Source organism: Equus przewalskii, chromosome 13 (assembly GCF_037783145.1).
Source record: "Equus przewalskii isolate Varuska chromosome 13, EquPr2, whole genome shotgun sequence".
Classification (NCBI taxonomy): Eukaryota; Metazoa; Chordata; class Mammalia; order Perissodactyla; family Equidae; genus Equus; species Equus przewalskii.
This window is the reverse complement of record NC_091843.1, coordinates 88,479,078-88,504,758: the sequence shown is the minus strand read 5'-3', so window position 1 is coordinate 88,504,758 and position 25,681 is coordinate 88,479,078. Positions and strand designations below refer to the sequence as shown.

The 25,681-nt window shown below is 40.7% G+C and overlaps 1 protein-coding gene across 1 annotated transcript in view; it reads right to left on the bottom strand.

The window, feature by feature from the left end:
• ANKRD31 (ankyrin repeat domain 31) overlaps nucleotides 1–24,796 on the bottom strand; it is a 174,520-nt gene extending 149,724 nt beyond the window's left edge. Inside the window, exon 1 of the mRNA XM_070571633.1 lies at nucleotides 24,700–24,796. The gene's annotated coding sequence lies outside the window, so the exon portion shown is untranslated. The remainder of the gene's footprint in view (nucleotides 1–24,699) is intronic.
• Nucleotides 24,797–25,681: the final 885 nt, after the last annotated feature.

Here is a 25,681-nt window from a genome sequence, read left to right as displayed (position 1 = left end):
GACCTCTTGGCACCCTCTCTGGTACTCAGAGATTCCATCTGCCCTGGCCTCCCCACGTTCCAAACTCTATGCCCCAACTCAGGGAGGTCACTGGGCTCTGCCAGGTTTCCCTCGCCTGTGCCAAGCCTGACCCTCTCTCTCCAGGCAGTGAACTTGGATGCTCAAAGCATTCACCAGGCTTGTTTCCTATCTCCCAGACCACTGTTCTGTGCTGCCTGATGGCCAATGTCTTGAAAATCATTGTTTCATGTATTTGGTCTGAATCTACAGTCATTTAAGGTATGAAGGTAAATACAGTACCAGTTAGTCCTTATGCAAAGTGGGAATCTCTATATATGCATTTTTAATTTTGACAAGTACTCCCTCTTGAGTAGCAGGAATCTCTGTGTACACGTTTTTAATTTTGATAAATACTCCCCAAATTACTTCCACATAGTTGGTACCAATTTCTGCTCCAACCAGCAGCAACATGTAAGTGCCTACATCTTTATGTGCCAGCCGCAAGGCAGAATATTATCAGGATCTGTTGACCTTTGCCAGGCTGTTGGGTGAAAATGGTATCTTAGAATCATTTTAATATGCATTTGTCTCACTGTGAGTGGTATTGAGGCTCTTTTAAGATATTTAAGAACCATTTGTATTTCCTTTCCTGTAAACTCCTAATTCATATCCTTTGCCCATTTTTGCTGGGTTGTTGGTCTTTTCCTTAATGAGTTATATATTGAGGTCCATTACTTCAAAGGATCACATTACAAGGTGGAGGTCACACCAAGTCAGAGGATAACACTGACATTGTGCATCCTATATCATTGGTGTTTTATTTATGAAGTACAATAATATTTTAGATTTTATCTTAGTATTTCTCAAGCAAAACATGAAACTGAAAAAACTTCCTATAGCTATAATAATGGTCTCAGTAGATGAGAACACACATGTAAACACACTCTGAAACAGGAACTCCAAAGACAGGAACATGTATTACTATACGGAAGTGCCCTGAGGGTAGGGACCCGGTCTTATTTTTATAGTTCAAGTTTCTGGAAATTTTAGTATCTCGATATATGTATTTATAAATGTAAAATAAATACGAGCTCTCTCTTAATAGGGTTCTTAAGCAACTGATACAGCAGCAGAAATCCTAGGCTTTCCTTTTATTTTTATAATTCTGCCTTCCGGCTTCCTTTTTTAGACTTTTCTTCCTTCATATATGCCCATTTCCATTGTATTCGTCTATTTTTTTAATCCCTTGAGGAAGGATTTGCTGTCTTCACTTTCATCAAAAAGAACTTCCTTTTACCAAAGAATTTGAAAGCAATATATTTTTTCGCATAATTTTTGTTATTGAGGTAAAATTTAAATATGGTGAAATGTGTGCATCTTAAATGTACCATTTGATGGGTGTTCATAAACGCATACACAAGGTTGCATTATGACTTTCATGGGCCATAGATACTTTTGCCTCTGTGTGTCCCTTTCTTCATAAAAATATGAAAAGCTTTATTTTATGACTGTGTTTGTAGAACAATCAATATAATCTAAGATATATTCATTATTGTTACGTTCATTTTTTTATTTCTGATTTTAAAATAAATTAAAATTAAAATATTTTTACGGTCCCTAAATGTGTTGTGCGTCCTGGGCACTGTACCTACTGTGCCTAGTGGAGGAGTCAGCTCTGTGTGTACACCTGTGTAACCATCACCCCGGTCGAGATAGGAACACTTCTGTTACCCTAGAAAGTTCCCTTGTGCTTCCTTCCACTTAGTGCCATTCCCATAGGTAACTGCTGCTTTGATTTCCATCATCATGAATTAATTTTGCTTATCCTTAAACTTCATGGAAATATAATCATATACTTTGTACTCTTTTATATCTGGCTTCTTTCATCAACAACATATTTTCGAGATTCTTCCATTTTGTTGTGTGCATTAGCAGTTCATTCCTTTTTACTGCTGAATAGTATTTCATTTCATGAATATACCATACGTGTGTATCCATTCTCCTATTAATGGACATTTGGATTGTTTCTAGTTTTTGGCTATCGTGAATAAAGCTGCTGTGAACATTCTTGTTAAGTCTTTTTATGGATATTAAGTTTCGTTTCGAAAACGAAAGTTTTTGTTTCGATATTCACAGAGGGGTGGAAACGCTGGTTTGTCGGGCAGCTATACAGTTTAATTTATAAGAAACGGCCAACTATTTTCCAAAGTGGTTCTGCCATTATGTGCTCCCACCAGCAATAGATGAGAGTCACATTGCTCCAAATTGTTGCTAACATTTGTTGTTCTGTCATTTTAATTTTAAATATTTTTATGGGTGCAAAATGGCACTATATTGGGCAAATGTTTTTCCCAAAAATTTTAAAGGGAGGTAATGAAGGATGAAGTTTACATTGCTTCATCCAATGTATTACTCAGAAAAATCCCTTTGGACATGTATTTTTTCTGTCTTTCTTTTCACCAATAACTAATGAATCTCTCTTTTTCTCCTGGTTTGTTATCCACTAGCCCCTCCCCTAGATTCTGGCCGTGGTAATCGTCGGATCATCGGCCATTTTAATTAAAGCAGTTTCAGAAAACTAGGCTGTCCTCATGTTTTCACAAAGAGAACGACCGGCTCGCCACAGCATGAACTAGCCACGCAAACTGCTGAATATTCTAGGAGAGACAGATGAAGGAATTTCTATTGCATAGCTCACAGAATTTCTTAGAAAAATTCTCATTAGACTTCTCCCTAATCTTTTTTTCCCAACTGTCAGCCACCAGTTCTCCCTCTTATTCAACTTCTCTCTCTAGTCTGTATATTCCACCTGCTCAGGAATACGGTCTTCAGTTTGAGAAGGGCCACCGTATTGAGGAGAATAACAAGTTTCCTTGGAAGGCAATGAGGGATTATAGATGTAAAAGAAAAACACCATCTGCTGCCTTGATTTTCGTGGGTTTTTTCTTTCTGATTTACCTTTGGTGGCCTGACTATTTACATAATACAAAAAATACTTCCTTCTACATAATGGTAAAGTCATCAAGAAACAGTCCAGGACCGGCCCCGTGACCGAGTGGTTAAGTTCGTGCACTCCACTTTGGCGGCCGGGGGTTTCACCGGTTCGGATCCTGGGCGCGAACATGGCACCGCTCATCAAGCCATGCTGAGGCGGCATCCCACATGCCACAACTAGAAGGACCCACAATTAAAATACAAAACTATGTACCCGGGGGAGCTTTGGGGAGAAAAAAGAAAAATAAAACCTTAACAAAAAAAAAAAAAACAGTCCGTCTGTCAGCTTGCATAAAAAGAACTTGCAGAAACAGATAAATATTAAAACAAAACACAATAAAAACAACCTACCACCACCACTACCACATGCACAAACCTCACTGTTGCCACTCTGTAACTGTTTGGAAATCTGGTAGAACAAGGCCTCCCCTACCCCGTTCCCTGCCCATCTGTGGGTGGTTGCTCTGCTGCGCCATCGCAGGGATGCGTGGGTCTTTGGAACACATTGCTGCTGTCCCCTCCAATATAGCAGGAAAAGTAGTAACCTTGATGGATGTTTATAAAATGCTAAATAGCAAGTTACACTATCAACCCACCCATGGAAAAAATATGCAATAACAAAGAATCTTATATTTTCCTTTTAAAGTTGGCCGATGAAGAAATACACCTGGGTGGAGTTTAGAATCACATGAGAAGATATGATACAATTCCACGTAGAATAAAGGAGAGAGAGATTGGATTTAGTTGAAAGCTCTCAATTGCTTTGGGGTACTACTGTTTATCTTCATTTTACCATTTTACCCTTTTTTAAATCCAAAAAGAATAGGGGTGTGTGTGTGTGTGTGTCCTTCATATTTTGGATTTGAAATTGGTATTGTTTAGACTTGTACAGCCAAAATGAAGTCTTGAGTATCCCAACCAGCAGTTATTGATTGAGTAATAAAAGCTATTGAATGGAGTCTGCTTACAACCCTGGGCATTCAGTGTCTCCTCTCCTCTGCTATTAACTCTACATTTTTTTGAGACTTAATATGAACTAAACAGGGATGGCTCAGATAGCAGTTCTTGTCTCAGTCTGAGTTTCCAGTTCCTCGTCTCTGAGTTCACGACAGACAAGTAAAGCAATTATTGCAATGCGGTATGCTAAATGGAAGGCACCTAACTCGAACTGTGCCTTGGGGCCTGGGGTGGGAAGTATTAAGTAATGTTTTCAACCTTTATGGTCTGGGAGAGATTAGATGGACAGATAGATGACGTCAAAGTCTTAAATGATTGATTTTTTTCTCCACTGCTAACTCTTGCTCCTCACTCGTTTATTGAATAATCCACTTCTTCCCAATTCAATTATAATGTATATTAAGTTGCTATTATGTATTATACTGTTTATTTATACAAATATCTATTTTGGAGCTTCCTTTTCTGTTCCATTAATTTTTGTATTCTTGTGCTGTTTATAACCCTTTAATTCTCACAGTTTCATAATGTCTTCATATCTTGGAGGCCTAGTCCCCCTAAATGTTGTTCTTTGTAAAATTTTCCTTGACATTCTCGCCAGTTCTTTCACATGAATTTTAAGATTATTGTGTCAAACACTCTCCTCCCTAAACAATTCCTGTTGGGCATTTGATAGGGGTTACGTTAAATCCAAATATAACGTCAGCTGAATTGACATGTTTATACCCTTCCGTCTTCTCATCTAGGGACGTCAATAGGATTTATTTATAAGAAAGAAAGATCTATTTATATTATCTTAGAAAATTAGGGGTTTATCCTAAGAAGTAGTGGAGATATTTATTTATATTTTGTATATATCTCTAAAGTTTACTGTTTTCTTCCTCATAGCACATTTTTTTTAAGTTATCTATGACATTTTAGATATTTTGATTGCTATCGTGGATAGGATTACTTTTCTTTTTTATCTCCTTATAGAGGAAAGCTATTTTTTAAGTATTTTATTATTATATTCAGCCATTTTACCAAGTTCTCTTATTTCTAACAGTTTTCCATGAATTCTTTTCAGGCTTCTATGTAAACAAAATCATTTTCAAGTAATGACTATTTAGGTTCCTTTCATAGATTTGCTTTTTTAAACCCATTGCTGTGGGTGCAGCATGAAAGGTGAGAAAGTGGGCCTGAAGGCATGGGAATTAGATGAGAAATTATGGTGACCAAGAACTGGAGAGGATGGATTAAGAGAAATGCAAAAGGCAGACTGTGCAGGACTCGGTGTTTTGGGGTAAGGGAGTAGGAGGAATGAAGGATGACTTTTAAACGTCAGCTTCGGGTGACTCTGTAAAAAGAGAATTAAGTAGACAATTTTTGTGGAAAAGAATAGAGTCACTCAGGTTATAGTTAAGGGATTGGCAGTTTGTTGTGTGTTTGTGAATAAAATAAGGATAGCAGGATTTCTGGGCTGCAGAGTGTGGAGCATAATTTGGGGATAGCAGGTTGGTCAAGGCTCCAAAGACTAACTCAGGTGTCCTGTTCTAGATCAGTTTGATGGGCCCTTGCATTTATGGTGACCGCTTCTCCGTCCCTGTGTTATTACTACCCATCAGCCACCTCACTCTACGTCAGCTCTGCTGCTTACTCATAGTTTCTGCTTACTTGTGGTTTCTGTGTACTGTATTCCGGGCGTCTTTTGGATTCAGTTCCTGCCACCAACTGCTCGATCCTCTTCTCAGACCCACAGTTCAAATTTCCTAGAGAGTGAACTGGTCTTACCAAACGTTGTCCCTATTGAAATAGAGTTTTCTTATCAGGGCACTTAATCAAGCAGCCAGTCAGTTTCTGGAATGGTTGTCTAAGAGCTAGGTGTTCACCCTTTATCCGACTGGCTGAAGCAACCCATGGATGGGAGACACCTAGAACTGCCACAGTCAGCAAGGTCTTTGGGGGAGGGGCTCACTATCACGGATGTAGAAGGGGCCTGTGGACATAGCCCCAGGCCGTGGCTTGCTCTGTCTGGTACCACAATAAAGAAGGAAGAGCCGGTTGGGGAAGTGGAGGGAAGGGGAGTCATAAGTTAGATTTTGCTCATGTTTCCTTAGAGCTATCTGTAGTATTTCCCCAGGGATTTCTCCTGCAGGCTGTGGGAAATTCTGGCCTGAAGGCTGGGAGCCTCTACAGCATTTATCATGTCTCGTGTAGGACTTATTTTGTTATAATAATTAATTTAATTGCTTCAGAACACCAGATTGTTAGTTCCTTGAAGCCAAGAATTTGGTCTTATTCATCTTTGTGTCCTCAGTGCCTGATACATAATAAATGCTTAATAATTATTTGGTGAATGAATGCGTGGTTGTGGTTTGAAACCTGAATATTAAGAATGTTTCAGAGTAAGTTGATAGAGATCAAAATATCATGTATTTTCCCTATTTTGTACCTGGAAAATATTAGAAGGAAAAAGATACATTTTATCTTTTGATATCTTTCAATTCATAATCACAATTTATTTAATCTTAATTCAACAAATGTCTTCATTTACATCATCTTTACATATTGTATTCTTTTTTCCATTTAGCTTTCTTTTCTACATGGATTTACAAATATTGATGTATCCACTTTGTAGATATTTTTATGAACTTCCGTTGTCTTGATATATCTTTGTCTACTTAACCATGTCCCACTCGTGGGATGTTGGGAGATATTATAGTGTCCATCACAGCATAAAGACTGGTGTATGTGTATAAATTAACTTTAATTTCATCATAGAGGTAATTAGCTAACATTTAAAGTACTCCAATTAGGAAACCACACTCCTGAGATAGTTGCACACGCATTCCAAATATCTTATTGACATCTACACAAAGGTCTGTTAATTAGCTAAGGGACATCATATACAATTTTTGATAGGTGAAACGAGTGGTGTTCAAGATAGAAAGACTGTGTAGACATCACTGCCCTTGCATGAACAAGGTGTGAGAATCCAGGAAGCCCTGCAAGTTATTACCTTTGGTGTGGCACCCAAGGTCTAGAGCCCTGCTTTATCTAGTAGCTGTCACTTCATGAAAGATTCTCTTTCCTGACAACTACAGGACTGAGTCCACCCAGAGTGACCCTTTTACTTCAGGTGCAAGTCAGAACACTGAAGCCAGAGATTGAGGTCTGCCCTGAGCCTGCAAGAACAGGTTACATGATGGCTTTTGTGTTTGCTCGCTTACAAATGTAGTTTGCAGAATTTAAGGTTTTCATTGTAACTTATCACCTGGAATCAAGGTTGTCAGAGAGGCACATGGACACTATCTTTAATCAGTGGGTTATTCATTTTTACTGACAATTGTTGAACAAATTGGCTTATGTCAATTCAGAAAAGACTGCTTGCAAATGCTCTCTGTCATAAATAAGTGACAAGAATGAGATTTTTATCTTATTTATTTGCTTATTTATTTTTGTTTGTTATGTTTTTGGTGAGAAAGATTTGTCCTGAACTAACATCCATGCCAATCTTCCTCTAATTTGTTATGTGGGATGCTTCCACAGCATGGCTGATGAGTGGAGTGGGTCTGCTCCCAGGATCCAAACCCACAAACCTGGGCTGCTGAAGGAGAGTGCACGGGACTTTAACCACTTGGCCACGGGGCCAGCCCTAGAATGAGATTTTTAAATAGGGAAGCACAATCCTCGGAGATTAAAGTACAATTCTTACAGATTCGTACTTTATTGAGGCCTCTAAAGTTTGTGATTTGTTCAAGACCCACACAACTTGTTAGGGCAGGGCTGAGAGCAAACCACAAGATTCTGTAGCTTAGAATGGTGAAAACATCTTCTTTTTCCATTTTTCCAGGGACGTCAAGTTTTCCCACTAACGGGCTCTGTGGTGATTGTGAAGGCTACGTGAAGTTTGTATTGATAAAGTTTGTACCAGGAAAGTCCAAAGATGGCATCTGGAGCCTTTATTTATGCTTAATTTCCTTTTCTTTTTATTTTTTTAAAGATTGGCACCTGAGCTAACATCTGTTGCCAATCTTCTTCTTTTTTTTCTTCTTTTTCTCCTTCTCCCCAAAACCCCCAGTACACAGTTGTATATTCTAGCTGTAGGTCCTTCTGGTTGTGCTATGTGGGACGCTGCCTCAGCATGGCCTCATGAGTGGTGCCATGTCCGCCCCCAAGATCCGAACCAGCGAAACCCTGGGCCACCAAAGCAGAGCGTGCGAACTTAACCACTCGGCCTTGGGGTTGGCCCTATGCTTGCTTTTTTTTCAAGTCTATTAACCTTTGTAATCCCAGTTTCATGATCTACTTTTAACAACGTTCAGCTAGAATGGGTTATATAATTATGTTCAGCTTCACTTATAGTCACTGATCAGTCCAGACGGCCACCGTGAGTCCCAGCTCCAATCAGTTATACAGCAGATAATATCCTAAGTGACTTACTCATTCATGTATGTTATCTTTCTGGACAATTTTGGAGGCCTAAAATATTTCAGAGAAGCCACGAATTAGATATCCAGATAATATACCATGCTCATTTTTATCATATATCCACTAATTATATCCCAGCTGGAGCCCTAGCAGAGGTTTCTTTTTTCAAGCTGGCTTCTGTCCTTAATCTGGCTGACCTTGAGTGAGGCATCTAACCCCTCTGGACCTCCTATTAAGAGAATTGAGGTAGAAAATCTCCAAGAACAATTCTCACTTCAAAACTGCCCTTTACTTTTTACAACTTGGGTATCCTCAACATTCATATTTACTCCCAAAGGAGTATTTACTCTAGACCCCTGCCTGTTTTTTCCAATTTAGATTGGGTATTTTGGAAGGAAACCTGAAAATCTCCTTCACCGTTTCGCTTGGGCCTAGAGTCAGCCCTTAGAAGTCCTAAATTGTCCAAAGCAAAAGTATGTCTTAATAAAAAGGAAACCCTCCTTCCTTACCCAGCCTCTAAATTCACTTCTTCCCCATGCATGCCTGAAGCCCCACACCCTCCAGTTTTTCTGGGATTGTAATATTTTCACTCTTCCAGACCAAACACCTTTCTCTCTAAACGTTGTGTTTTCTACTTCTAAGAAAGGAAGAAGACGTCAGCTACCACCTCTGCTTCAAATGGTAGGTTTGTTCCAAACTCCAACCAATTCAAAAATTTTTTCTTATTAGTTTTCCCCCTTTCGCTCCTGTTCTATTTAATTAAATTTATTTTCTTCTGTATCATTATAAAAACAATCAAAATCATTGTAGCAAATTTGGAAATTACAGAGAAGTAGATTTATTTATTTATTTCAACAAGTTGTTGGTCTTTTTAAGGTATATTTTTTGGTGAGGAAGATTGGCCCCGAGCTAACATCTATTGCCAGGCTTCCTCTTTTTTTCTGTTTTTTCCCCAAAGCCCCAGCACATAGTTGTATATTCTAGTCGTAAGTCATTCTAGTTCTTCTATGTGGGATGCCATCACGGCACAGCCTGATGAGCGGTGCTAGGTCCACACTCAGGATCTGAAATGGCAAACCCTGGGCCGATGAAGTAGAGCACGAGAACTTAACCACTTGGCCAGGGGGCTGGCCCCCCAAAGAATTAGATTTAAAACAAACAAGCAAACTGTGATAACCACCCCTCTGAGACAGCCCCGACCACACTTTGATGGTTTCCTTTCAGACTCTTCTGCTTCTCTCTGGTGACCCTTTTCCGCTCACTCGTCCTTCCCTGCATGCCTTCAGAGTCTGAGAACTCTCAATCTAGCCAAACAACCAGACTCAAAGATGCAAGAACCTGAAAAGCAAAGTGGACTCTGGAATAAGCAAAACAATCTTCTCTTTTTCAGACCATGTTTCCTCCCCAATTGTTAAACTATGAACATTTTCAAATACACGAAAAAGTTGAAATAAAATGAACACCTGAATGGCTACCACCCAGATTCAATAATTGTTATCATCCTGCAATTTTGTTTTTTCTCTATCTATCTATCATCTACCTATACATTTTTCCTTTGGAACAATTTGAAAGTGAGAAGCAGGCATCATGGACTTTATCCCTAAATACTTCAACATCTATCGCCTAAGAATAAGACATTTTGGATAATCACCATACCATTACTGCACATAAATTATTAACAATAGTTTCACAATGTCATCTAATATCCAGTCCACATTCTAATTTTCCCAGTTGTTCCAAGAATATATTTTGTTGCTTTTTTCTTTTGAACTAGGATTCGATCAAGTATTCACACACTGCATTTAGTTGTCTCTTTAGACTCTTTTAATCCAGAACAGTCTCCCCTCCTTTATTATTTTAAATGAGATTTACTCTTTTGAAGTCAGATCATGCTTTAAGACTGTCACCTACACTTACTCCCCGCCTCAGAACTAGCGCAACTCATTATCTGTCACTTGTACCATTGCGATAACCCCCCTCACTCAAGTCTTGACTCCCGTCTCTCCAATGCATATTGTTGAGAGGATTATTTTCCTAGAGAGCACCCCATATCACCTTCCACATCAGGCCCAGGGAATCAAAGCCCTGCACCCTCAGGAAAACGTGGCTCAAGCTGGGCCAACTAGAGCAAATCTCAAGACTTTGATGGAAGCTACCAGAAGAAGAGGAGAAGCTACTCTTACTCTTCTTGCTGGACCTGAACCTGAGAGCTTTTGAGGCTGGAGTATCCACAGCCATCTTGCCATGATGAGAGAAAGCCTGGAGATGCTGGGGCTGCACTTGGAGCCAGAGGAAGAGGCCAACATGGCAGAAGGCAGAGCAGAGAACTAGAGAGAAGCAAAGTCTAGAGATATCTTTAGAGGCCTGAATCTGACTGAATCGAAGTCAGATCTACTTCCTGGACTTTTCAGTAATGTGAGCCAATAAATTCCTTTTTGGGGGGCAAGCCAGTTTGCATTGGGTTTTCCATCATTTATAGCCCACAGAGTCCCAGGTGATCTATGCTTTATAAATTTGCTTTCACAATAATCACTGATTCTAAGTGACTCTTAGAACTCGAGCCTTAGAAAAGGTAAAAGACTTGTGAAATGAAATACTGCTGGTATAGTGAAGCTGGCATGGCACATAAATCTTATGACTCCATAGTTAATGCTCTCTCTCTCTATTTCTTTAAATTATTAGAATAGGTAACATAATCGCATGATTCAAAACCCATAATACATGAAAAGGTTAACAATGTCCCCCATCTGCCCTGTTCCCAGCTCTCTACTCCCCATGGGGGGGTCCTTATGTATATTTCCTGAATAAGTAGTTTTACATATTCCCTTTTTTACACAAAAGAGAGGATATTATACACTGTGTTCAGTGTTTTGGTTTTTTTTTTTTTTTTTTGACTTAACAATACTTATTGGAGATCTTGCCATATTGGTAACAATAACAGAAGAAAACACTCCTACGTGCTTATTTTGTGCTGGAATGTTTCTAAATGCTTTACATAAGTTGACTATTTAATCATCACAACAATTCTACTGATAAGGTACTACTCTTACCCTCATGTTGCAGATAAGGATGTTTAAGCTTTATCCTGAGGCATAGGAAACTGAGTAGTGGAGCCAGGATGTGAACAGGCAGTCTGAGTCCAGCACTCAGACCCCAGGTCGCTAGGCTACACTCACTGCTAATATTCTTTATTTTTGTCTTTTACAGTCACATAGTATTCTTTTGTGTGGATAAAACATATTGCTGATGGACATGGGGGTTATTGCCAATAATTTGCTGTTCTAAAAAATGATGCAATGCGTAACTTTGTACATAAATCCCTTTACCTGCAGGGAGAACTTCGAGTAGACTCCCAGAGGCGGAATCTCTGGGTGAAAGGGTACGTGCACTTGTGCTTTTCACAGACAATGTCACGTCGCTCTCCATAGGAGAACACTTCGCACCAACGTTCATTTATCCCACCACCAATGTACGAGAGGGCTCGTCTCCCCAGTGCCTTGCCATTAGAGGGTTTTATCTAACTTTTAGATTTTTACCAACCTAATAGGTGAACAATAGTGTCTCAGTGTAGTTAAAAAATTTTTTTACTGAAGAAAAGTGCACAAATCACAGGTGTAGTGAGTTCCACAAAATGACATCTGTGGAACCGACTTAAGAAATGAAATTTACCAGCACCCAGGGGCCCTTCCTGCCTCCTTCTAGTCCCTCTCCCACCCACGTATAACCAGCATCCTGACTTCCAACAGCACGGATTTGTTTTCTGTTTGAAAACTTCGCATATGTTGAATCTTCCAGTATTTACTATTTTTTGGCGGGTTTTTTTGCTCAAAATTGTTTGTGAAATTGATCCATATTGCTGCATGTAGTTGCAGCTCATTCATTCTCACTGCTGTATAGCATTTCATGGTGTAAACATATCACAAATTATTTATCCATCCTACTGTTTATGGAGAATTGGGTGGCTTCCAGTTTGGAGTTATTAGATATATTTTCATATTTCTACTTGAACAGATGTCCACGCTTCTGTTGGATATATGTGGGTGTATCGCTTTACACAAAAGAGAGGATATTATACACTGTTCGGCATTATATCATTTTATTTTTTACTTAACAATACATATTGGAGATCTTTCCATATTAGTAACAATAACAAAAGAAACCACTCCTACATGGTGAGGGGTGTTGATTGCTTGGTCAATGGAACACGCATATATTAAGCTTTGCTAGATACTGCCAAAGAGTTTCTCAAAATGGTTGACCAATTTATGCTCCCACCAATAGCATATGAGAGTTCCAGTTCTACATCTTTGCCAACACTTACTGTTGTTTGTCTTTTTAAATTTTAATCAGTAGGGTATTTGAATTTCCCTGATGACTACTGACATCGAGCATCTTTCTTAATGTTTATTGGCCACTGAGATATCCTTTATTGTGAAGTACCTCTTCAATAATTTTGCCCATTTTTCCATCGTGTTTTCTGTCATTTTCTTATTGATTTGTAGGGAGTTCTTTATATCCTTCATGAGCATCCTTTGTGAAATGTGTTACAGTTATCTTCTCCTACTCTGTAGATTGTCTTTTCGTTCTCTTCTTGGTGTCTTTTAATGACCAGATCTTTTTACTGTTAATGAAGTCTAATCTGTCAATATTTTCTATTATGGTTAGTATATTTTGTGTCCTGTTTACTTATCCTTGCTTACCCTAAGATCAAAAAGATGTTTTCCTATGCCTTTCACATTTAGATCTGCAATTAATCTGGATTGGGATTGTACAGATCAAGAATATGTATATATATATATATATACATACATATATTCCATATAGATTGTGAAATGACCTGGAACCATTTATTGAAAAGACCATTCTTTCCCTACTGCATTGAAGTGTCAGCTTTGTCAAAAACTGGGTGTCCGTTTATGTGTGAGTCCATCTCTGACCCCTGTCAAAACCAGGCGGCAACATTTCAGTGTCAGTCTGTCTCTGAACGACGTCCTGTGTCAGTGGTCTACTGTCCTTCCCTGTGCCCGTATTACACTGTCTTAATTACGATAGCTTTATAATAGAGCTTGATACGTGCCTGAGTTAATCCTCCAATTTTGTTCTTCTTCAAGATTGCTTTGGCTATTTTCACATAAATTTTAGAATATTATCTCATTATCTCTTTAGTATGAACATGATGTTGTAATGAACTCTTTTTTCATTCTGAATATTGTTAATTTGTGCTTGTTCTCTTTCTTTCTCAAGCAATCTCGGTAGAGGGTGGTCAACTTTCTTCATCTTTTTAAAGACCCAACTTTTAGCTTTGTTGGTTTTCTCTCTTGTAAGTATTTTTATTTATTGATTTATGCTCTTATCTTTATTATTACCTTCTTTCTACTTTTTTTTTTTTTTGAGATTACCCCTGAGCTAACTGTCGACAATCCTCCTCTTTTTGCTAAGGAAGGCTGGCCCTGAGCTAACATCCGTGCCCATCTTCCTCTACTTTGTATGTGGGACGCCTACCACAGCATGGTGTACCAAGTGGTGCCATGTCCTCACCTGGGATCTGAACCAGCGAACCCAGGGCCGCCGAAGCGGAACGTGCGCACTTAACCGCTGCGCCACCAGGCCGGGCCCCACTTCTTTCTACTTTCTTTAGGTTTAATTTGACATACATTTTCTAGCCTCTTGAGAAGGCAATTTAAGTAATTTTTAGCTTTTCTTCTTTTCTAATACATGCATTTAAGATCACAAATTTTCCTCTATGTCCCACTTTACCTACATTCCACAAGTTTGGACATGTTGAATCTTTATCATCATTCAGCTCAAAAGATTTTCTAACGTCCCTTGTGATTTCTTCTTTGACCCATGGATACTTAATTGTCAGGGTGTGGGCGATTTTTTGTGATTTCTAGATTAATTCCACTGTGGTCAAAGAACATCCTCTGATCACATATTGATTTACTTCCTGCTGGGAAATTCGAGGAAATTAGTAATCTTATTGTATTGATTCTTTTTGTTCTCCATATCCAACACCTAATATTTCTTAGTTATGTTACTGTTTTTACATTATCAGAGGTTATATTTATAGTTAGATATATATTTATATAGTTATGTAACCATACTTATATAATCACAATTTTGCCGACATTAGTCTTAGTTATATATTTAAATTAATATAAATTTACCAATCATTTTACCTCATTTTCTCTGTACTTGAGTTCTCTATTTTCATTCAGTTCTCGGGTCACTGAGTTTCTTCAATAAGTACCATTTTCAAGAGCACTCATGAGTGCTGTGCTCCATGAGTTTCTTTCTCTTGGATAATGTCTGCCTTTTGCCTTTACACTTGAAGGATAACTTGCCTGGTTTCAGTAGATTTTGGTCACATAAATTTTCCTTCCAAAAATGGGTAAATATTCCTCCATTTCATTGAAGCATTGGATTTCCTTTTGTCCTTTTTAAGATGGATTTCCAAATCGTCCTTTTGTTAGCTGGATTCATCATCTATAAATTTTTTAAGTATGACTTGAGTGCTATGTTCCTTGTGTACCTCCACGTTTGAGAATTTCTGCCTGCTGCATTGACAGTTAAAGTTCAGCTTGGCTGGGTAAAATATTCTTGGGTCACACCTTTTCTCCTTTTTCTCAGGGCTGTAGATACGACTCCATTGTCTTCTGGCATTAAATGTTGCTATAGAGAAATCTGAGGTAAACGTTTTTTCTCTTATGTTTTTGTGCCTGGAATCCAAACCGTTCTTTCTTTATATATGAAGTTTAGTAACCGAACCAGACAATGTCTTTTTGTTTTTTGTTTTTAATTTTTAATTTTTTTCTTTTTTAAAGATTGGAAGCTGAGCTAAAATCTGTTGCCACTCTTCCTTTTTTCCCCCCCTTCTTCTTCTTCTCCCAAAAGCGCCCCCAGTACACAGTTGTATATTCTAGTTGTGTGTGCCTCTGGTTGTGCTATGTGGAATGCCACCTCAGTGTGTCCTGATGAGCAGTGCCATGTCCACACCCAGGATCCGAACCAGCAAAACCCCAGGCCGCAGAATCGGAGCATGCGAACTCAACCACTCGGCCATGGGGCTGGCACCCCCAGACAATGTTTTATTGCAACTGTTGTTTCTTTCATTTTTTTCCTGCTTCATTGCATGCCCTTTCATTTGGCAAATCAGTATGTTGAGTTCACGAATATGTCTTTCTATTATGTCTTTGGTTGCTTTTAAAAACTTTTCATTATAAATACTTTTAAAATATGCACGAATGTAGAGGAAATAATATAATGAAATCCCATGTACTCATCATCCAGCTTCATCATTTACCAACATCCCACCGTCTTATTTCTAAATATTTGTTGTGTTTCCTTTGGAGAGTTCTTTACTTCAAAGATAGCAACTTATCCGCATGTTAGATGATCTTTTTATGGCCTCCATATCTATATCCTCTTATCTAATTGCTTTAATTGATTTGTTTTTTTACTCAGTTTTCTGTAGTAACTCAAGCTTTTCTCTTTGTCAGTAATTCTTCATTTCATCCTGTCCAGTATACCAAAATAAATTTGATATACTATTTATTTATTAGTTCTATAGTGGTATTATTTTGGAACTCAATTAATTTCCTTAGCATTGCAGTCTCCTTTTTCAGTCTATTCTGTTAGTTTACCATCTAGTCTTTGAACTTCTGTGTTATTGAAGTTATGTTAATAAATTGTTCTATAATGAGAAAGAGTTTGGGAGAGTTTTCTTCTTTTCCTTGGTTTATATTACCCTTCTAGAGTGGATTCATTGTCTGTCTTTTGCCTGCTAACTTCCTAACTTTAACTTATTTACTGTTTCAGTATGAAATGTTTCTCTAGCTGTCATGTCATTTTTTTCTCCTTGCCCGTATTTAAAGTGGGTGCCATGTCTAGACTCTAGAGCAGTGGTTCTCCACTTAGGATGATTTACTACCCCAGAAAACATTTGGTAATATCTGGAGACATTTTTGGTTGTTGCAACTGAGGCAGAAGCGGGGCTGGGGTTTGCTGCTGGTGTCTAGCAGACAGAGGTCAGGGACCTGCTAAACATTCTACCATGCGCAGGTTCCTCCTCCTCTACAACAAAGAATTATCTGGCCCAAGATATTAAGTGCTCAGGTTGTGAAACCCTTCTCTAGGGCCTTTTGGTGGTATGTTATATAATCTATGATATGGAGGAATTGTCCTTGTTACTCGTCCTATATCATCTTCCTCTAAAAACAAGAACTTTAAACCTGAACACTGGGTTCTACTCATCCCTGTAGATTGAGGGCACTGGAAGGGAGAACGGAGAGTCCTGGGGCTGCATGCACCTGTTATTAAGGTACCTGGGCTTTGCTCTCGTTTCTGAGATTTCTTATAGCCAGGAAGCCTCTACCTGGTTGGAGCAGCATCTAGTCCCGTAGCTTCAGATCACTCCCTGAATTCCACATGGAACCAAGAAAATGGTGAGCCCTGGCCATTCTTCCTGCCTCTGTTGACATCCTGCAGTGAGAGTAGCTTCTCTCCAGGGTTCTTTGACTTTTCCCTGGTCTGTCTACTGGCCACTTCAGTCCATTTCTCTCCTAATCAGGAGTTTTTAAGGAAGATTGGGTCAAATTACCTACTTTCTGTCTTGCTTAGTGGGGATGCGCCACAGATAGGATGAGGAGAGAATCAGAGGTAAAATCTTCTGTTTGGGTCCTTGGTCACCGCTTTGCAAAGTTTATGACCAAAAATTGTACTCCTTCCCTTGTTTTATTGCTACTGGTGAAATTTTCCCTTTCTCTCTCTGACGATCTTTTGAAGATTTTGCCAGGTGGTAAGGAAAGGAAATTCTTGAGTTCAGCACGTCATTTTTGCCTGAAATTTTCCTACTATAGCGTAGGTATTATGACATCCCACACCCAGTATTTTATTACCCTGATATTACTTTATTATTGATGTTCAATGGCTACAAAACCAGGCCAACCAGGAAGCACTAGGCCTGGGCATTTAGCCCAGAGGTGACAGCGAGGAGGGCTATGTGTGAGGAATCATGATCAGGTGAAAACTTTTCTAGCAGAGGCTTGTAAATACCATCTAAGCAGAGAGGAAGAGAAGAAATCAACTTTGAAACAGACAAATCAGATGGAACTATTGTCTAAGAAATCAGGCAAATCTGGGTGAGAAATAGCAATGGGGCCTTCAAGAATTGACCTTGGATCAAAGCCGCTCAGGGGACTGCTCTCCTCACATGCCTTTAATGGTCTTTCTTTCCTCTGGGGCACGGGTAGCTCTGTCCCTAATCTGGTCTGCTTCTAAGATTCTCCCAGTCTCATTCCACCTCTCTTTCTTAGCTATCCAGAGAGCAAGGACACTGGAGGGGAGGAGGGGGAGAGGTCCGAGTCTACATTTTCTTGAAAGCCCCTTTCCTGCCTTCATCCCACTTAGGTTTTCTGTCTTTCTGTCCTATGCCTTCTGACTCCAGCTTGCTGTGTTTTCTTCTCCTGAGTGACAAATCAGTAGACTTACTTCGCAAAGATAGTTTTCAAAACATATGGAGGAATCCACAGTCTCTGTGCATCAGAGTCCAACCTTTCTGCCCTCAAACATGCATGGCACCTAGCTGGGCACACAGCATGTTCTAATCACTGGTGAGAGCTCCGTACCTTCCAAACGCTGAAGTTCACTAATAATCATTAACTTAGAATGGCAGGGTGGAGGGCACCATCTGTCACTAGGCATTGTCTCCCCATCTTCACAACGCCCTGGGAAAGAAGGCTGAGGACAGAGACGTCTCCTCACAGACAGCTGAGGCAAGAGCCAAAATACCCCGGTGAGATTTTTGGCCACAAAACACTACATTCCCTGTACATACGGCATTTGGAACTTCTCTGCAATTTTCTAGACTTGAGTAAACACAGAACTAACAGTCAGATAAATATCCATTTCTCACAGCCAGGAGAGGGTCAACTCCACAAGTGCCATCTATATCTGCTTTTGGCTTACTGGCTCCCCTTCCACAGCTACAGATCAGGAGAGAACACACAGCTGGCCTAACGCAGGCGACAGACACTTCCGGAGGTGTGTGACAAGGAAGTGGAAGATAAAGAAGCAGGAAATGCATCAGCACTTTTCGACCCAGCTGCCTCCTAAACACGGATGTTCCCGGAAGGCTCTGAAAAATTCAAGAAATTCTGTGAATTTCCCCAGCTGTTGAATTCCATAGCTATATAAGCTACCATAAAGTGATAGGAAAATAATTTTGGAACTATGTGTTTCCTCAGCCAGTGGCTAACCCACTTGGGGTAGGCTGAGGAGATCTGATCAGATCGGATGGTCAGACCCACGATGTCCCTGGAGTCTGCTCTGGTTTCCGAGAGTCAGGAACCCAACGTTGCTGCAGATTCATTTAAGGTGTCTGACAACTTTCAGCAACCTGGCCAATTGATAAATCGGCTTTTGAAGAAATTATTTTCAGGGACGTGATCTAGAGCCCACTTCTCTCCTTGACACTGGTCGCTCACCACCTCCTCCAGCCCTTAGGATGTCACCCTCTCCAGGCTCTGACGCGGCTGACCTGCTCCAACTCCTACTCCTACTCTGCTTAGTCCTCTGGCCTCAGCCCCACATCTGACCGAAAACATCTACCTCAGAGCCTTTAATCAACTTGCCTGCTATGCCTCAAGCCCTTTAAACTTCTTTTTATCCATAGCTATCATCCTTGATCTCTCTGAAGCATTGTCTCTGTCTGTCTTAAAGCTCATTCTTGTTCTTAACTCTATCACCAACCTTTTTGCCTCACTATTACAGGTCAAGGCTGCTACTCTCTGGCTAAGTAAGGGGGCCCACCTTTGTCCTCCAGAATCGTTCTAACTCATCCTCTCTATTTTTTGCTCTGTTGGTCTCTCTGAGCTGTTTTTACTCACAATACTTCTGAAGCCAAATGTGTAGTGTCTTTTCCAACACTACTTCTCCAACTCTCTGACACCAGCTGGCTGTCCTGCCATTCAATTTAATTCTGACACTCTCTACCTGGAATTAGGGTCAGATCCCACAAGTTAAGGGCTCAGTCGCACAACACTGCCCCCACTTCAGATACCAGTCTCAAGTCTCAGGTTGTCATGGGGACTTTCTGATCAACTGGCTATAAATTTGGGGGTTCCTTCCTCAGGTTTGATAATTCACTAGAACGACTCACAGGACCCAGGAAAACACTTACATTTACTGGTTTATTATAAAGGATATAACTCAGGAATAGCCGAATAGAAGAGAGGCATACGGCTAGGTATGGGGGGAGGGGCACTGGCTTCCATGACCTCTCTGGGTGCACCACCCTCCCACCACCTTATTGTGCTCAACAACCTGGTAGCTCTCTGAACCTCATCATTTAGGGGTTTTTATGGAGGTTTCATTACATAGACCTGGTGGATTAAATCATTGGCCATTGGGGATTAATTCAATCTCTCGCCTCTCTGTCCTCCCTGGAGGTGGGAGGGGCGCTGAAAATTCCACCTTCTGCCTGAGAATTAAATTGACATAAGACAGATCGAGGAGAAAAGCACATACATTTTATTTTTATGTCTACATGGGAGCCTTCAAGAAAAGTGAAGCCCCCCAAAGCAGTTAGACTTAAGTGCTTATATACTAGGTTGACCAAAGAGTAGTAATTGTGAAAAAGTAACTAAAATGTACGGGGAGGCTAAAGGAAGATAAAAGTTAACTTCACACGGTCTGTTTGTACAGGTTTTCCTTGGCGACAACTTCCCATCTCTGGTGATGCCAACGTTCCTCTCCTCCTGGTATAGGGAGGGCATCTTTCACATGGAAGTTTTATCTTCTGCTTTCAGGACGAGAAGGGGAGGTTAGGGTGCCTGAACCAAAGTCAGTAACCACCTCCTTCCAGATTTCTTGATATAAAAGGGGAAAAATGTTTATGCCTCTGTCAGTTAGGGTCTCCATTACCTGCAGCTGAAGTGAATAATTCAAAAGCAACCTCTCCATAAAGACTGATTGCCCTGGTGCAGAGAAATACTTCCTGGTGTTTAGGCAGAAACCCAAAATGTAAAATTTACTAGTTCTATGCTGCCTTCAATTATTTTCTAATCACTCCACGTGTACTTCCACAAGTTGAACTCCTTAATCATGGGAACCAGATCATCCACCTTATTTAAAATTTCTACAATCCCTGAGCAGGGCTGGACAATCAGAAAAGTGCTTTTTAACTACCATATTCTTTTTGTGAGGCACTAGGGCTCAAGATAAGGTACACCCCCCAGAATCTGTAAACAGTTTCAGAAAACAGTACCCTTTGGAACCAAACAACAAAGCGAACATGATTCACTATAGGCAGAAGTGACTCACCCCAGGGGACAGTTTATAAATGTGTGGCTGCAGAGAACACAGTGTTTTGTGTACAAGAAAACCAGAAATAGCCACTTGGCAAGAGACAAAGTTGGACCTACACCTCACACTACACACAGGAATAGACTCCAAAGGAATCAGCGATCTTCACGTAAAGAACAAAACCAAAGACAAGTACTGAGAGAAAACACAGATAAATTCCTTTCTAACCTGGGTATGGTGAAAGGCTTTTGAACTATAATCCAAAATTAAGTTGCAATAAAAGAAAAGACTACATTAAAAAAAACCACAACACTTTTGCATGGTAAAAAGCACCATAAGCAAAGTCAAAAGACAAACTGGAAGGAAGTATTTGCAAATATATATCACAAATAACGGGCTAATACTCATTACAAGAGGGACATCTCAAATTTAATAGCATATAGAGGAGTAAGAGCGACATAGATTGGAGCAATCTTGGAGGCAGGCAGGAACATGTACGCAATCACTGCGCAGCCCCCGGTCACTTTAGGATTTCATAGTTAAAGCTCATGGGCAGAAAGGCTGGCATGCCTAACTACAGATAGAGTCTTCCAATACAGGGGGTTTCAAACCTAGTGTGCATAAGAATTTACGTTGTCTGTAAAAACAAAATATGCACACTATTTTTTATGAAATATAGAGAGATTTCAAGGATATTTTTGACTCTGACATTTTCCCTCCCCACATGATTGAAAAAAAAAAGCCTTGAGATTCTCCTGGAGTTCCTTTTTTGCACCGATTTTAGAACCTAACTCCCACAAATAACACGCCGCCTCTGTCTGACAAGATGAGATTTTAGATATTGGAAACATAATAACTCTACCTGTATGTAGAAGCTTCCTGAATTCCTACATAAGTACCCTCAGCTCTCTTGTTCATTCTTTGACATACTTACTGCAAGAAATCTTGGTTGGCTTGACTCAGCAAGCTCCTACGTCACAGTATTTCTAATGTCAGAGTTTCAATATTGTGAGAATCATCAACAAATATATATTGATCACTTTCCTTGTGTAAGCTAGAGTACTTGCAAGTTTAAAAATGTTGACGGCCACTGTTATGGAGTCCAGGCCTGCTCAGAAGCCAAGGACAACCAGAGTAAGAAAATAAGAGGCCTTTAGGATGTGGTTTGTGAATGGAGTACTATCGTCCCAGCAGCAGCAAGGAATCAGAACAACTTCAGGGGCAACAGGGCCAGCTTCTGAAACAGCTTAGGGCTTATACTCAAAAGCAGCCCAGTGGAAAAGTTAAAGGAATGAAAAGGTTGGTACGGCAACCCATAATGCAGTCCTCCTGGCAGACAAGGTGCCCCTTGTCACACCTGCTCACGCCTCACCTTCCGCTGCAAGTGCGGTCGACAGTTCCAGGCAGGCTGGAGGCTTCCTCCTTCAAGTGCCCACCATCAAGTCTTTCAATTTTTTTGCCTCAGGACTTTTCCAAAGCCTCCGTGTCTCAGCCCTTGCACACACGCAGCTGGAAGCGTGCCCCAGAAGGCATTTCTCAACCAAAGAGGGACTGGAGGTGGTGGATAAATGCTCCCACCTCACCCTGCCATCCTTCAGGGGTGCATTCTACAGGGTTCTTCAGAGGGTCCCCAGCAGGACTGAGCCTCAGTTGGTCACGTGGTAACTAACCGGGTATTGGCCTTTCCTTCTTCCCTGTTAACTTTCTTCCTAAATTATTTACAGTGACATACATTTCAAAATAACAAGCGAGAGTTCTGACCAGAGAAACTGACAGAATCTTTGCAGATCCTTGGGAAAGGTGACATCATTCTGGAAGAAGCACAGAGACCTTGGCAATACCTTTCTTGAGGACAGTGGGTAGTTTGCTTATAACATACTGTCATTGAAGAAGCATAAGTTACCCAAAGCCTGGAAAGTGCAAAGTGGAAAGAAAAAAATAAGATTTTAGGGATGAGCCAAGGTCAGACGATGTGTCAGTGCCCACCGGGTCCCCAAAGGCATAGGGTTTGGAAGCATCAGTAACTGTAGCTTCAGCTCAGTTCACCTGAGACAAATGTGGAAAGAGCTGAAAACCGTCTCAAGGAGGCAGGACTCACAAGTCCAAGACATTTCAGAGTGGGAGGCAGCCATTAAGGTACAGAGTTGAAACAGCACAGAGCTCATGCCAGGCGTTAAAAAGGCAGAGGAAAAAGCAGAGGGTCTGGATTATGAGGAAATCAAGACCACAAACTGTGGGGAAAGTTGCTGTAACTCATTCATCCATTCAGTGTTATAGATGCTGGAGAGAGCAATGAATAAGACCAGTGAGGCCCTTTATTCTAAGGAGAATCGCTCGTTTCCCCCATCACCTGTTTTTGATGGACCATTTGTAACATTGGACATTTTGGTGGATTTAGCTAAAAATCAAGTCCAAGTGTTAATGAGAGTTCCATGACATTGCAAGCTAATGTTTGTAAAATAACAGATCTTCCATTTTGATTTATGTCCTTTCCTATGCCCCCAAATCTTGATAGTAGCATTGTTTCCTGTTTTTCAGTTAAGTGATCAGCAACTGTATTGGGTACTTGTGTGCTCACCGACTCCGGGGACACATGGAAGACCCAGGAGTGGGAGGCTTTCTTCAGTTTGGAGCTGGGCACATCGTTGCCGAAAATAAAGATTACATTCCCCAGCTCCTTTGTTGCTAGCTATGGCCTTGTACTTCTGGTCACTGAGATATAAATTGTGAAAAGGGAGCTGACTCAGGGTCCTAGGAAGTGCCCTTTTTTTACCCTTTTGTCTTTATTCTGCTCCTTCCAGAAGGATTGAAAAGCAGATATAAACGCTGGAGCTCCAGCTGCCATCTTGGACCACAAGGTGACCCTGAGGATGGAATACATGTGCAAGCGATGGTGGAGCAGAGAGACCGAGGGTCCTTGAAAGCATCCTGGGCTGCCGTGCTCATCTGAGACCACCCGTCTCCAGGTTCCTCTACCCAAAAAAGAAAGAAAAGCTTATCTTGTTTAAGCCACTTTTAGTTGAGGTTTTCTGTTACTTGTAGCCAGATTCACCACAGTTTGTAGCAGATATAGTTAGGGTCCTGTACACTGTTTGGGTCACTTTTATCCACGAATGACAGTAATTCTGTATTAAAAGGTTGCCTACTGTCTGCAGCCCTGGGCAACTGCTCTTTGGTTTCAGTGGGGTTGCTCTAGGAAAGCGGAGGAGGGCCCCCTCGGGCCATTGCCCTCCTTTTTTTTCTTTCACACTTGCCTGGTGAGATCTTATCCACTGCCCCCGCCCACCCCCCCCACCCCCAACGCCAGTATAGTTTCCTTCTGGTCTCTCTCACCTGTGAGCTATACACAGCCAGGACCCTGGCTGAGGCAGCTGGAGGGAGAGGCTGAGCCGGGAGAATGAAGGTGAACAGGAGGACGGGAATTTGGACTGGACAGCTGAGCTGGATACGGCCTTTGTCGTAAACAGCTCAGTCCACTCTTATCAGCAGCAGTGCTCACACTTGGGTTAAAATTCCTTCTTCTTTCCCTCCTTTCTTGGTCCTTGACCCCTTTGTGAACCAGTCACCTTAGGCAAGAATCTCTAAGAAACTCAGGGATGGACGCTCACTCCTCGTTGTAGATATGCCGTTTGTACATCACGTGAGCGTTCTTTTTTCCTGAGGAGAGTAAATTCCTTTCAAAGAAAAAGAAATATTCCAGTACAGCTCATACCTACTCCCAAAGTGATTCGACAAAGCTGGCGACAGGCCTAGAGAGAGAAAGGGGGACTGTGAAGAAGAAAACAAACACACAGCGAAACAGCGAACGTGGGCTCAGTGGACAGAGACGTCTCCGCTGTGTGCACTCTCTCCTGAGGAGACCTTTGCTCATGTGTCTGTGTCACCTCCATTCTCACGCACACAATCTTGGCCCTAGTGGCTGGACTAGCCTTCCCTCAAACCACTGCCTCCCCTTGTTCAAAAGACACCGCACTCCAAACTCGATGCCCCACCTGCTTCCTCAGGGGACCCTCCGCACCCCTTACTCGGAACCCTTACCGTGTTCTCTGGAAAGGAGCTCTTTGTGGACGTCTCCTTATTTAACTCCGTGCCTTGAGCGCCCAGCCCTTGGCCTAGCAGAGAGTAGGTCATCAGTGAATATTTCTTGACCTTGGGCAGGAAGTGATAATCACAGTATCTTCTAAAAACTAAGTGACCAATTATTACTTGCAAAGTACTAGTTAAAAAAATTATCCCTGAAATTAAAAAAACAAACCAAACATTGTGCAAGGCTAAGAAAGATGGAAAACTGCCCAAGGCTGGAAGATAGAAATCTGAATACATCTGGGAACTGTGAATGGGAAATAAATAAATAAGTAAAACTCTTCGCTGATGTTAGGAAAGGTCTTTTGCAATGGAACATCGGAAACTTAAACAATCATGATGTATGCCAATACAAAGCAGTGCATATTATGTCAATGCAAAAGATACAAGGTGGAGTGGTTTAGAGCATGTGCTTGGCAGCCAGATCTCAAAGTTCATATTCCAGCTCTGCCACTTCCAAGCTGTGCGAACTTAGGCAGGTTACTTAACTTCTCTGTTTCCGTAGCTTCATTATTTGTAAAATGCAGATTCTACTAATGCTTTCCTCAGTGAACTCTTATGAGAATTAAAGGAGTTAATATAAATAAAGCACTTAGAAAAGTGCCTGGTACATAGAAAGGGTTACATAAGTACTTATTACTATTGTTATTGTTGTCATTGTTATAATTTCCTGTCTTAAAGCACAACCCATGACAACAAAAAGAAGGAAAACTGAAGGTTGGTCACCTAACACAGTAACAGAAGTCAATGCTAAGGACGATGTGGATTAAGATGGCAGTGTGGATCACTCATTACTTTAAAAGAGGCTCTTAAAATTATACTTTTACAAACCCTTTGCTCTGAGGGTAAACACACAAGGGAAGGCACATAGAGTCCCTTGACCCTGCCCCTACTGTCCCCTTCTATATTGTGTCTATGCCAAATTTTATGATTTGTC